Source organism: Ranitomeya imitator, chromosome 6 (genome assembly GCF_032444005.1).
Source record: "Ranitomeya imitator isolate aRanImi1 chromosome 6, aRanImi1.pri, whole genome shotgun sequence".
NCBI classification, from domain to species: domain Eukaryota; kingdom Metazoa; phylum Chordata; class Amphibia; order Anura; family Dendrobatidae; genus Ranitomeya; species Ranitomeya imitator.
This window is the reverse complement of record NC_091287.1, coordinates 163244021-163257319: the sequence shown is the minus strand read 5'-3', so window position 1 is coordinate 163257319 and position 13299 is coordinate 163244021. Positions and strand designations below refer to the sequence as shown.

Below are 13299 nucleotides of genomic sequence, written 5' to 3'. Positions count from 1 at the left end.
GGAACCTGAGCTGACCGCGATCCTGAACCTAAACACACAACTAGCAGTAGCCGGGGAACGTGCCTACGATGATTCCTAGACGTCTCGCGCCAGCCGAAGGATTAACTTCCCCTATTAGAAGAAACACAGACCTCACTTGCCTCCAGAGAAACACCCCACAAAAATAGCAGCCCCCCACATGTAATAACGGTGAAATGAGAGGAAAGCACATACGTAGTTATGAAAATAGAATCAGCAAAAATGAGGCCCGCTAAAGCTAGATAGCAGAGGATACAAAAGTGAACTGCGCGGTCAGCGAAAAACCCTTCAAAAAACCATCCTGAAATTACTTGAACTCATGTGCCAACTAGTGTTGAGCGATACCGTCCGATACTTGAAAGTATCGGTATCGGATAGTATCGGCCGATACCCGAAAAATATCGGATATCGCCGATACCGATATCCGATACCAATACAAGTCAATGGGACATCAAGTATCGGAAGGTATTCTCATGGTTCCCAGGGTCTGAAGGAGAGGAAACTCTCCTTCAGGCCCTGGGATCCATAGGGATGTGTAAAATAAAGAATTAAAATAAAAAATATTGATATGCTCACCTCTCCGGCGGCCCCTGGACTTCACACTGCTAACCGGGAGTCTTGTTTAAAAAGCGCGCCTTTCGGACCTGTGAATGACGTCCCGGCTTCTGATTGGTCGCGTGCCGCCCATGTGACCGGCACGCGACCAATCAGAGGCCGCGACGTCATTCGCAGGTCCTCAATTCCTAGAATTAGCAGTTTTGTGAATGAGAATGACGTCGCGGCTTCTGATTGGCCGCGTGCCGGTCACATGGGCGGCACGCGGCCAATCAGAAGCCGCGACGTCATTCTCATTCACAAAACTGCTAATTCTAGGAATTGAGGACCTGCGAATGACGTCGCGACCTCTGATTGGTCGCGTGTCGGTCACATGGGCGGCACGCGACCAATCAGAAGCCGGGACGTCATTCACAGGTCCGAAAGGCGCGCTTTTTAAACAAAGAAGCCTCCCGGATAGCAGCGTGAAGCCCAGGGGCCGCCGGAGAGGTGAGCATATCAATATTTTTTATTTTAATTCTTTATTTTCCACATCCCTATTGATTCGATACCGATACCCGATATCACAAAAATATCGGATCTCGGTATCGGAATTCCGATACCGCAAATATCGGCCGATACCCGATACTTGCGGTATCGGAATGCTCAACACTAGTGCCAACTCATGGAACATGAGGAGTAATTTCAGCCCACTAGAGCGACCAGCAGCAAGGAATCACATATCTGCAAGCTGGACTAAGACAAAAATAAAGCAAAACGTGGAACAGGAAAATCAAAACTTAGCTTGTCCTGAAGATAACAGACGCAGGGAGCAGAGGTAAAAAGACACGCTGATTACATTGATAGCCGGCGAGGAAATGACAAAAAAGCCAGGTTAAATAGGAAACTCCCATAACCTGATGGAACAGGTGGACACCAGAGACCGCAGAGAACACAAGTCACCCAGTACCATCAGTAACCACCAGAGGGAGCCCAAAAACAGAACTCACAACAGGCCTCTTACAATAGTATCTACAATGCATGAGCCCCACACTGTGCGAGGGTCAATTATACTTTATGATGTCTCCACAGTCACACCGTAAAATTTAATTACACTAAAAAACTTCACATACCCACCTAATCCAGGATCCTGATGAGTCCATCAGCAAGGCTCAGGAGAACCAATGCACTGAAGTCATCATGCTGGTGCACGCACAGGGTGTTCGAATCTCAGTGTGGTGCAATGATGTCACTGTGCCAGGTCTATGATGCTCTGTGCATGAGCTGGCATCTCGCCCATTGCATCACCCTGCTGTACTGTATTCCACAGGCTTAAAGTAACCCGTGGTCTAAAAAATGTCTCCTGTTCTATTGCTGAGCTTAACCCCTTTCTGACGTCGGACGGGATAGTACGTCCGAGGTCAGAAGCCCCGCTTTGATGCGGGCTCCGGCGGTGAACCCGCATTAAAGCCGGGACATGTCAGCTGTATTGAACAGCTGACATGTGCCCGTAATAGGCGCGTGCAGAATCGCGATGTGCCTGCAACTATTAACTAGTTAAATGCCGCTGTCAAACTGGAGACCACCAGAACAATGTGATCGTATTACATTGTTCCGGTGGGAGTGCGCAGGGAGCCCCCTCCCTGCGCGATGCTTTTCTGTGCTGCTGTCACTACTGACAGCGGCATCAGATGGGTTAAATGCCCACAATAGGTGATAGCACCAATCGTGGGCATTGCTGCGGAGTGTCAGCTGTCACATACAGCTGAAACCGGCTTGCACTCAACGCGGCTCTCACTGTGAGACTGCGGCGATTGTGCCACCGTACTAGTACTGGTCCGGGCAGAAATGCAGATCCCGCAGAGAAGTACTAGTACGGCGCATGTTGGGAAGGGGCTAATAACTTTATAATAATAAAAGGCTTATTATGAAATTATTAAAGCACCAATTCAGCTTTTTTCAGAGCTGGAGTGATGCTTTAGACTCAAGTCTTCTGTCCCAGAACCACTCCAGAAATAATAATAAAAAAAGAAACAATGGTGCTTTAACTATGATGCAGGTCATGGGTACAGTATTTGAGCTTGAGAATACTAGTACTTATAAAAGACCCAGCTCCCAAGTATGAAAAGCCTTGTACCCACAATCTCCAGCCTCCACAAACAGCAGATATTATATGTGATGGAGTGCAAATAATTTCATAACAAAACAGTAAAATAATCAGCCCTTAATGCCCTGTCCTCCTTACCCTATCCTCACTTCAGCTCCCACAATACCCTCATCCTCTCACATTCAGCCCACAGTGACATGTCTAAAATTAATTAATGTAATAAATTCCATCCCCACTTACCGATGAAGTTTGCAGACAGGACCAGGAAGTGTCTAACTTAATCCAAGGTGGGCACTAGGACCCAGCGTGCGTGAACTGAATCAGACTGCACGGGATGAAGCAGACTGCATCGCTGCCAGAATGGAGGACGGTCATCAGGTTAGACGGCTTGCAGCATACACTGCACGGACTGAAACTCTGCGTCTGGACACTGTGCTAGCCAGTGGCAGCATCTCAGTCGGACAGGGGAGTAGAAATTTTTCTCCCTCTCAAACAGCTAGGAGCACAGCCTTCTGCCTCAACACAGAAGTGGGCGTGGCTTCGGGTGGGCCACTACATGTTACGGGGCCCAGGCTGACGGCCCTTCTGCCCTCCGGTAGGTACACTACTGATGTTAACCAATCATTAAGAACACAGGGAGAAAAAACAAACTTCATGGTCAAATTGAAGTCCAGTATACACAGTATGTGGGGCAAGACAACACTGAACCACTGTGATGGGCTGTGCTGAGTCAGACGCTCCCTATTCATGAAGAGGCAAAAGATGCTTCATGAATCGGGATCGTTGGACCAGTAGAATACACCTCTGTGTGCGCCTCGCCACAAATTCTACTCCACAACCCTGATTGAGTAAGATTTATGGCCTAGCAAACACTGTCCCGCTCCAGCTCCACCCATCTTGTTGAAGCTGGTAGAAACTGGAGCAAAAATGCCAAAAGTTCTCACATTTTAACGCAACTTTGCGTGGCGCCTATACTTTTCAAAGCTTTTAACCCAGAATTCACAATATATTGGGCACAATATGCTTATATATCAGAGATAACTATAGATTATAAAAAAACAACAAGAGGTTATCATGGAGAAATACAAATTGCACTTTATTCTTCAGTACAGATATGTAAACCATTACAAAGTTCATAAAAATACTCTTTTCTGCTACAGTAGTAAAACATGTTCATTTCTAAATGCTGTACAATGAAAAGGACATTATCACTTTGACGTTTTAATGGCACTGTATTGGCTGTCTAGATTCTTTTTGAAAATAAATGCATGCTGAACAATTTATTCTTGTGAGGCAATATCTGTGAAAGAAAAAAAAGCATTTAAGAGATAATTACTTTACAAAATGTGAACGTTTTACAGGTTCTACAAAAACACATTATGCAGACATTAGTTAGTCTTAGAAATTGTGTTCTTAAAACAATAAAACAAGATAATGTTTAAGGTATATGCACTCATCTCATTGCAAAACGTTATATTCAAATTTGTATGAACCATGCAAACGATTAATAAGCTATAAAATAATCAAATAAAACAGCACATGCAGTAAAGAAAGTGAAATAACATTATTCTATAGGAAATTATATGATATATATGAAACAATATATAAACCATAAAAGGTGGCAACTGTAATCATTTATATTAGTCATACTCAAAATACTCATTCTTTTAAATTGAAATTTGTAACATACTGCATAAGACAAATCCCTGCTGCCTGATCCGTACAGAGTTCGATATGGAGGGTGCGTACCAAAAATAATTGTAATTATCTACACACAAGTAAAAACATTAAAACAGAGCAAAAATGATAGCGATATTTTAAAAACAGCAGCAGAGCTTTTTCTGCAGACCGTGCTTGCTCCAGGCAATCACCAGTGGACATGCACAATTATTGGACAGAAATGTGCATACCTTCTTGGACATGAACCCACTAAGGGTGCACCGAGCACCCTATTTACCGAATTTCATTACATTTCAGTTTCTGCAGATGAGAGACAGCAATTAGACCATTAAGTGTGATTTCCATAAGGGCTGTATCCAAAAAAGGGCTACGTACTTAGTTTCTACTGTCAGTTTGGGATGAGAGACTCTTGGTAGTCGGGGATTAGTATATTGATGACCTATCCATACAAAAGATCACCATTATGAAAACACAGGCACAACCACCAATCATGTGATATCTGCTTCCATTCACTTAAATTGGAGTTACTCTGCAGTGGTCACGAAACAGTGTACAGAGCTGCAGTATTCAGCTGATCAGTGGGGGTGCCGGGTGTCAGAACACCACCAAACTCATATTGATGACATATGCTATGAATAGGTCATCACTGTTAGTCTTGCTTTCATGTAAAGTCTATTCAAACGGCTCTGTCCGATGCTTTCTGCCCATTAAGTTAATAGTAAAGGACTGAAACATGTAGAAATATAACTTTTAGCATACATACAAATACAATCATAAGCGATTCTAAGCCAGCCAAGTGCTCATGCTCGCCTCAGTTTACAGTGCCCATACCAAACCCTCCCCTTTTCTTGTCTGATGCCTTAAAGAAGCACTTCCATCAAAGTTTTTATCCTGTTAATCCATTAGTCATATTATATAGCACTGTATAGCACTGTGTACTTGCAATTGCTCATTTTGCCCTTCTACCCAGCTAATTCTTCTCTTTTCCATTAGGTCTATGACATCACGTGATTAACCCCTTCATGACCATGGGATTTTTCGTTTTTCCGTGTTCGTTTTTCACTCCCCTCCTTCCCAGAGCCATAACATTTTTATTTTTCCGTCAATTTGGCCATGTGAGGGCTTATTTTTTGCGGGACGAGTTGTACTTTTGAACGACATCATTGGTTTTAGCGTGTCGTGTACTAGAAAACGGGAAAAAAATTCCAAGTGCGGTGAAATTGCAAAAAAAGTGCAGTTCCACACTTGTTTTTTGTTTGGCTTTTTTGCTAGGTTCACTAAATGCTAAAACTGACTTGACATTATGATTCTCCAGGTCAGTACGAGTTCATAGACACCTAACATGAGTAGGTTATTTTTTATCTAAGTGGTGAAAAAAAATTCCAAACTTTGCTAAAAAAAAAAAAAAAAAAAAAAAAAAAATTGCGCCATTTTCCGATACTCATAGCGTCTCCATTTTTCGTGATCTGGGGTCGGTTGAGGGCTTATTTTTTGCGTGCCGCGATGACGTTTTTAATGATAGCATTTCGGTGCAGATACGTTCTTTTGATCGCCGATTATTGCATTTTAATGCAATGTCGCGGCGACCAAAAAAACGTAATTCTGGTGTTTCGAATTTTTTTCCCGCTAGCGATCAGATTAATGCTTTTTTTAATTGATAGATCGGGCGATTCTGAGCTCGGCGATACCAAATATGTGTAGATTTGGTATTTTTTTATTGATTTATTTTGATTGGGGCGAAAGGGGGGTGATTTAAACTTTTATATTTTTTTAACATTTTTTTTCAACTTTTTTTTTTTAACTTTTGCCATGCTTCAATAGCCTCCATGGGAGGCTAGAAGCAGGCACAACGCGATCTCCTCTGCTACATAGCAGCGATCTGCTGATCGCTGCTATGTAGCAGAAATGCAGGTGTGCTGTGAGTACCGACCACAAGGTGGCGTTCACAGCCACCGGCGATCAGTAACCAGAGGTCTCAAGGACCTCTATGGTTACAATGGAAACGCATCGCCGACCCCCGATCATGTGACGGGGGTCGGCGATGCCGTCATTTCCGGCCGCCCGGCCGGAAGCGGTAGTTAAATGCCGCTGTCTGCGTTTGACAGCGGCATTTAACTAGTTAATAGGTGCGGGCAGATCGCGATTCTGCCCGCGCCTATTACGGGCACATGTCAGCTGTTCAAAACAGCTGACATGTCCCGGCTTTGATGCGGGCTCACCGCGGAGCCCTGCATCAAAGCAGGGGATCTGACCTTGGACGTACTATCCCGTCCAAGGTCAGATAGGGGTTAAAAACTGGCTACCCGAATCCTCCTAAGCTCTATGTAGAAACAGGTCAATTTTCCCTGTAGGAGTCATGAGTCACCGCAACAGCCAATGGCAAGGAAGGAGGGAGCAGCTGGCTAAGGAGTTGAAGATGGGAATTATTTTTGCAGGAAAAAGACTTCCTGTTTCTACATGAAGCAGAGAAAAGATAATTAACAGGATACAAAGACAAAATGAGCAATTGTAACTACACAGTGCTAAATAATGTGATGACTGCAATATATTAAAATAAAAACTTTGATGGGGGGAAACTTTGATGGGGGGAGTGCTTATTTAAGCAGTGTTCCACATCACTCCCACAGTTAAAGGGTTAATCAATACAAAGGGGAGGCATGGGGTTTACTAAAGAGAACCTGAGCAATGGGCCAAGACTGCAAACTAAGTACTTGGGATTCCATTTCCATGTGATAAATGTGCATTTACTCTACAATTTCACTTCTGTTAAAGACAAAAATGTGTCATAACTTCTGTTTTAGTTTAATAACCAGCACGGACATTGGTGTAATGGGCATTAAACATCTGACATGGCCACTTTATATAACTTCAGACATAACGTATTCAGAAATATTAAGAAAATCAAGAAATAAAAACGCGAATTACACAGCTGGTCAACAAAAAAAATATTTTTAAAAAAGTTACAAATGTTCTTTGAGAAAACAAGCACACACAAAAAAAACTTACTGGCTACGTTAGTTAACACTTTGTTATCTTCTAATCATTATAAAAGTGCAACTAAAATCTAATTGTATATACAGTATGAAATGATACAGTGTTTAATGTGACAGGGGTTTTGAATGTTCCTGACAGTGCGTCTTTGTAATAAAACAAGATGGTCATTGTTTTTTTTATTTTTGAAGAATATAGAGAACTTTAAAAATAATTTTATCTTAAGTAATAAAAACAAAAACTAGACTATCATGTAAGTGTAACATGGCCTATGTTCACAACGATTTCAGCTCTACACTTGGAATTTGTCCTTATGTGCGTGATAGACTTCTATTAGCCACAAACAAACGCCAAGAGTGTCTCTTTCAGCATATATTAGAAATATATATACTGGGGTCTCATAGCCTTAATCACAACAAATATATTGTCCAATATGCTTTTATATACAATGGTTTGCAATATAATGCTGGTATTGACGTCAGACGTATGCAACTATATACAGCTCTGGCAAAAATTAAGAGACCACTGCAAAATTTTCAGTTTGTCTGATTTTTCTGTTTATAGGTATATTATTGAGTAAAATGTAAATTGCTCTTTTATTCTATAAACTACTGATGACATGTCTCCGAATTTCCAAGCAATAAATTTTGTATTTATTTTCACAAAATGAGAAATGGTCAAAATAACAAAAAGAAATGCCAGTGCTTGCAGACCTCAAATAATGATAAGAAAACAAGTTCATAATAGTTTAGAAACAATACTAATGTTTTAACTCAGGAAGAGTTCAGAAATCAATATTTTGTGGAATAACTATGATTTTTAATCACAACTTTCATGCATCTTGGCATGCTTTCCACCAGTGTTTCACATTGCTTTTGGGTGACCTTATGCCACTCCTGGTACAAAAATGTAAGTAGCTCTTTGTTTGATGGCTTGTGACTATCCATCTTCCTCTTGATTACATTCCAGAGGTTTTCAGTGGGGTTCAGGTCTGGAGACTGGGCTGGCCATGACAGGAATTTGATGTGGTGGTCCTTCATACACACATTGATTGACCTAGCTGTGTGACATGGCACATTGTCCTGCTGAAAGAAACTGTCCTCAATGTTGGGGAACATTGCCTGAGCAGAAGGAATCAACTGTTTTTCCAGAATAACCTTGTATGCGGCTTGATTCATATGTCCATCTCAAAGATTAACCTGCCCAATTCCAGCCTTGCTGAAGCATCCCTAGATCATCACTGATCCTTCACCAAATTGCACAGTGGGTGCAAGACACTGTGGCTTCTACGCCTCTCCAGGTCTCCATCTAACCATTAGACAACCAGGTGTTGAAAAAGCTGAAAATTAGACTCATCAGAAAAGATTACCTTACTCAAGTCCTCTATGGTCCAATCCTTATGGTCTTTGGCAAACTTCAGCCTGGCTCTCTTTTGCTCCTCAATGATTATATTATAGGCTTTGTTCTACCTTAATATGACTTGAGCCCTGCCTCTAGGAGCCTGTTATGAACTGCCGTTCTTTTCAACCCAGCTGCCATTTGTCATTCCTTTTGTAGGTCACTTGATGTCATCCTGTGGTTGCTGATTGACATTTGAATAAGATGACGTCATATCGGTCAGTGGAGAGTTGTTTTCGCCCTTTGCCGGTCTGTAGCTTTTTGTCTCCAACATCTGCTGCTTGACTTTGTTGTAATGGACAGCCATCTTAGACATTTTAAGGATGGAGGCAACATGATGCTCACTGTATTCCTCTGCTAGTAAAGCCAGAATTGAGCCCTTCTTTTCCTCACTCAAGACTTTTCTTTTCAACTCCTTTGGGATTTTTTTCAATTTTTCATTCCTATTACTCTTGGGATATTACTAGCACTTGTTTTGCCATCCAGCTTGTCCTATTGTAGAAGGATTGTGAACACCACAGCAGGGTTTTTTTATACTTTCCATCCTTAAATAAGATTTGGTTCAGGTGATCAGCTAATCTGAAGCACATTAAGTAGAATGAGAATTACTCTGGTTGGAATTAAACTGACACTGGAATTGAATGGCTTTCAGACATGTAGAGAATCTGATTTTTATAAAACTGCAGTGGTCTCTTAATTTTTGCCAGACCTGTATATATGTGTATATATATATATATATATATATATATATATATATATATATACGTATATATATATATATATATATGTATATATATATATATATTTTTATATATATATATATAGATATAAATATATAGAGAGAGAGAGAGAAAAAAAATCAAGGCAGCAGGGGGAGGCAGGATTACTGAGCCTCCCAGGCATAAACCGATCCTCCAATGTACATGCAAAAATGAAGGCAGCACTCCCAAAATAGAAAATTTTGAAAAATGTAAAAGCCCATAGTGACGGTAACATTTCAGTCCAATTCAAGACCTTTTTCAAGTTGAGAAAGGTCCTGAATTGGACCAAAATGTTGCAATCACTATGGGCTATTAAATTTTTCTCAATTTTCTATTTTAGGAGTGCTGCCTTCATTTTTGTACAAATATATACATACATACACACACACACATACACAGCTACATACATCTGTGGCATATGTTTGCTAAACATAACATCTCTGTGCCGATCAGTGCCCAAATGCGGTGTGAACTTATCCCAAGTATTAACATGCACGTATCAGACACGGATATTGGCACAGTAGATTATAAAATCTAGTAGGTACATCAGTAATATATTATATAAATCTAATTGGTACATCTGTAATAGCTACAGATATAAGAGACACTAACTATACCACGCTTTCTGTGTTGGAAGACAATATTGTCACAGAGGATCTGTTTCTTTAGGTCTGGATAAAATAAAAGTAAAAGGCAATAATTTTACACGGTTCAATCAAAAATGGAAGTTTAAGTGACTTCCTCCATCCCTTGCAACTGTACAGTGATGATATATTTGTCATGTAAAGTCACCCTACCTGGTGCACTGTTTGCCTCCACTGCTACCTCTGCGGAGACTAGTGCTCTGGGCCTCCAGCATCCGAGATGGCTACCATAGTGGCATAAGAATCAGTCATAAGTCTGGGCTATGCCACAGCAGCACATTAAAGGCAGGGGAAGCATGATTATACTTATTACTGTACTTCCCATGCCACGGTGGAGGTCAGGATTGTTCATGGTTAGAAAAAAATTGTACTGTTGCTTATTTCCAGAAACACTTCATGGCTATTGGTTTAGTATTGCAGCTCAGCTCTACTTAAGCGAATGAGACGGAGCTTCAACACCCACATAACCTGTGGACAAGTGTCCCACTTTTATTGGAGGAAAGTAGTCATATACATATAACAAAGGATAACTGGATAACAATGGACATCTGCATTGTCTCTAGCACTTCCCGCCACGTGCTCCTTCCCTCTCCATAGAGTTTTAGTAACAGTGACTGTCATCTCTCTTCACAGAAGGCAAATTTTACCAGTGAACTGAGACTGAATGATCAGTCCAGGAGAAAGAAGTGGATTTCTCTGATGAGAATATGTACAAAGTTTCTTATCCTCATTTTCCCACCAACGAACACAGGTTTACAGTTCATACATATAACTAATCTCCATAAAATATTGAGTATCATTGTAAATACATTGCATTATTCTTCGCTTTGTACTGTAGCCCTGAGCTGTATTCCCAAATATTTTGTTAACAGTTTCCATCAAGCTGCAAAGTTGAGAAAGCGGTTTTGGATACTATGGGCACATGATGAGTATTGCAATGTATTCAAAGTTATAGAAGAGTAAATTAAAACTGTTTTTCAAATCGAGCATTAAGTCAGTGTGTTCGACACTATATCTATTGTCTTCAGTACATTTCATTGTTTTTTTATAAAAAAAAAAACTCCTGATAAGAAGAAAAAAGGCTTGAAAGGGATATAAGAAACTACCTCTGAGATGAAAGACCTATATAGAAGGGACTACGGGTTTTGTTCTCTAATGTAGTCATAAGCATTTTATTATATCCGGTTTATTACATGTTTTTTTTATATATTTTCTATCCTTTATCTTATTTGTGTTGAAGTTATATATTATTAAAAATAATTAAAATTACAAATTTATCTTGCACTACAATACTTGCTCTTGATCTATATATTAATACACTTGTAATGTAATTGTCCTCTCCCTCCAAAGGATTATACAAGACAAGCTTAACACTAGAACTACCGGAGGGGTCATTTTGACCCTTTTGCTATTTCTTTTTCCTATAATTTCTAAAATTTTAACAAATGAGTTCTGAGTTTTTGTGACTTTTATTTGTTCATGGTAGTGTATATTTTAGGACACAAAAATGAACTGAAACTTTTTCAGGGGCCCAGATTTTACAATTCATACCTATAAGTACTGAAGGGGTCAATTTGACCCCATACATAAAAGTAGTAGTAGGCAAGTCTCCTAATAACAAATACATATGAGACTACTCTGATGAAGATTGGTGACATCACTGTTACACTTTACCAAGGTAAGCCAAATAAGAATGTCATTTTGCTCAGTAGTCCTCACCCAGATGTAGCAGTTGGAAACGACAAGAAAAAAAAAACGGAAACGGTACAATTTTACAATAAAACAAAGGCTGGAGTGGACACAGTAGACCAGATGGCTCGAAAGTACACCACAAAATCTGGAAGCCGCCGATGGCCTGTTCAGGTGTTTTGTAATGTACTTGATTTAGCAGCTATAAACGCAACTATACTCTATAAAACAGCAACTGGGAGTAAAATTAGCAAACGGGAGATCATTCTTCAGCTTCATGTGACCATGTAAAAGGAAAATGTGTGCTGTACTTGATCTTAACACTGTTCCTACTAAGTTAAAATAAATGTTCTTTAATTTGTTGGCAACAAAAAAGTTATTTTTACTCCAGAGTCAGTACTTTTGAATGGGGGTCAAAATGACCCTCAATGGTAGTTATAGGTATTATGAAACCTGTGGTAGTTCTAGTGTTAAAGGGGTTGTCTACTACTTTAAAATTCAACCATAATTGGCCCAGAGGGTGTTAAACTACCTGAATACATGGTTTGGCAGACAGCTATTTCTCAGTAACCCTCCTTCCTGATACACAGGGAGAGAGCAAAAAGCTACTGTCAGACACCTGTGACAGTGGCTTATCTCCTCACTAGAGATTCAGGCTTTGAAATTCTAACTGTCCTTTCCTTCAATCCCTCAACATAATTTATCAGGGGGAGAATAAGGAGGCATATGAAGGTTGGTTGCCGAACTTTCATCAAAAGAATATAGGGGTCTTAAAGAGATTAGTTAGTTTGGACAGGATTCATCATTTGCAGGTTTTTTAAGTCATTTTTCTTTTATGTCTTATGGTATTTGTTACTTTTTTTGTGGCAAAAATTTCAAAATGGCGCACGCAGTTCATGAATTTTGTGAAAAGTAAAGAACAGTCTTTATTTTTCTCTATAACCGTTTTCCAACATTTAGACAAAAAAAAGTCTCACATTTCACAAAATTGCACAAAAATATATGGCGTACTTAATCAGGGGGAGACTGGTGTACATTTGCAATATATTTTGTAACTATTCAAAAAGTCGCAAATGATGAATAAGGTGAAAACATCTGAAAACTCTAAACCTTGCCAACAGTAGTGAACTTTATAAAAGAAAACGACACATAAAAAAAGACTTAAAAAATGCGCAAATAGAAATATGAATATGGCATAAAAAAAGCAAAAAACACTAAAAATGCAACAAAAAACAGGCGCAAATGCAATAAAGAATTGAGCAGAGTATCTTAATTTTCAAATATGTGTTAACGACCTAATTGTGTGGCACCTACCACAGGTTTTTGTTCTTTAATACTTGCATATTAGTAAGTGCCACAAAATTATATCTCCACCACATTTGTTAAAAAATGGCCAATCCCTTTAGAGTAAAGATGCAACTATAAAATTTGGAAATTCAGATACTATGTTCAAAACATATAAGACGTACAATTAGTT

The 13299-nt window shown here is 39.8% G+C and overlaps 1 protein-coding gene across 2 annotated transcripts in view; it reads right to left on the bottom strand.

Moving 5' to 3' along the window:
• Positions 1–3728: 3728 nt before the first annotated feature.
• The window catches only part of DPY19L1 (dpy-19 like C-mannosyltransferase 1), a 259028-nt gene continuing 249457 nt past the window's right edge, over positions 3729–13299 (bottom strand). The window contains exons 23-24 of one of the 2 annotated variants that reach the window (XR_011314012.1): positions 4570–4639; positions 3729–3959 (exon numbers count right to left, since the gene is read on the bottom strand). The gene's annotated coding sequence lies outside the window, so the exon portion shown is untranslated. The remainder of the gene's footprint in view (positions 3960–4569; positions 4640–13299) is intronic. The other variant, XM_069730266.1, reaches the window with a different exon arrangement.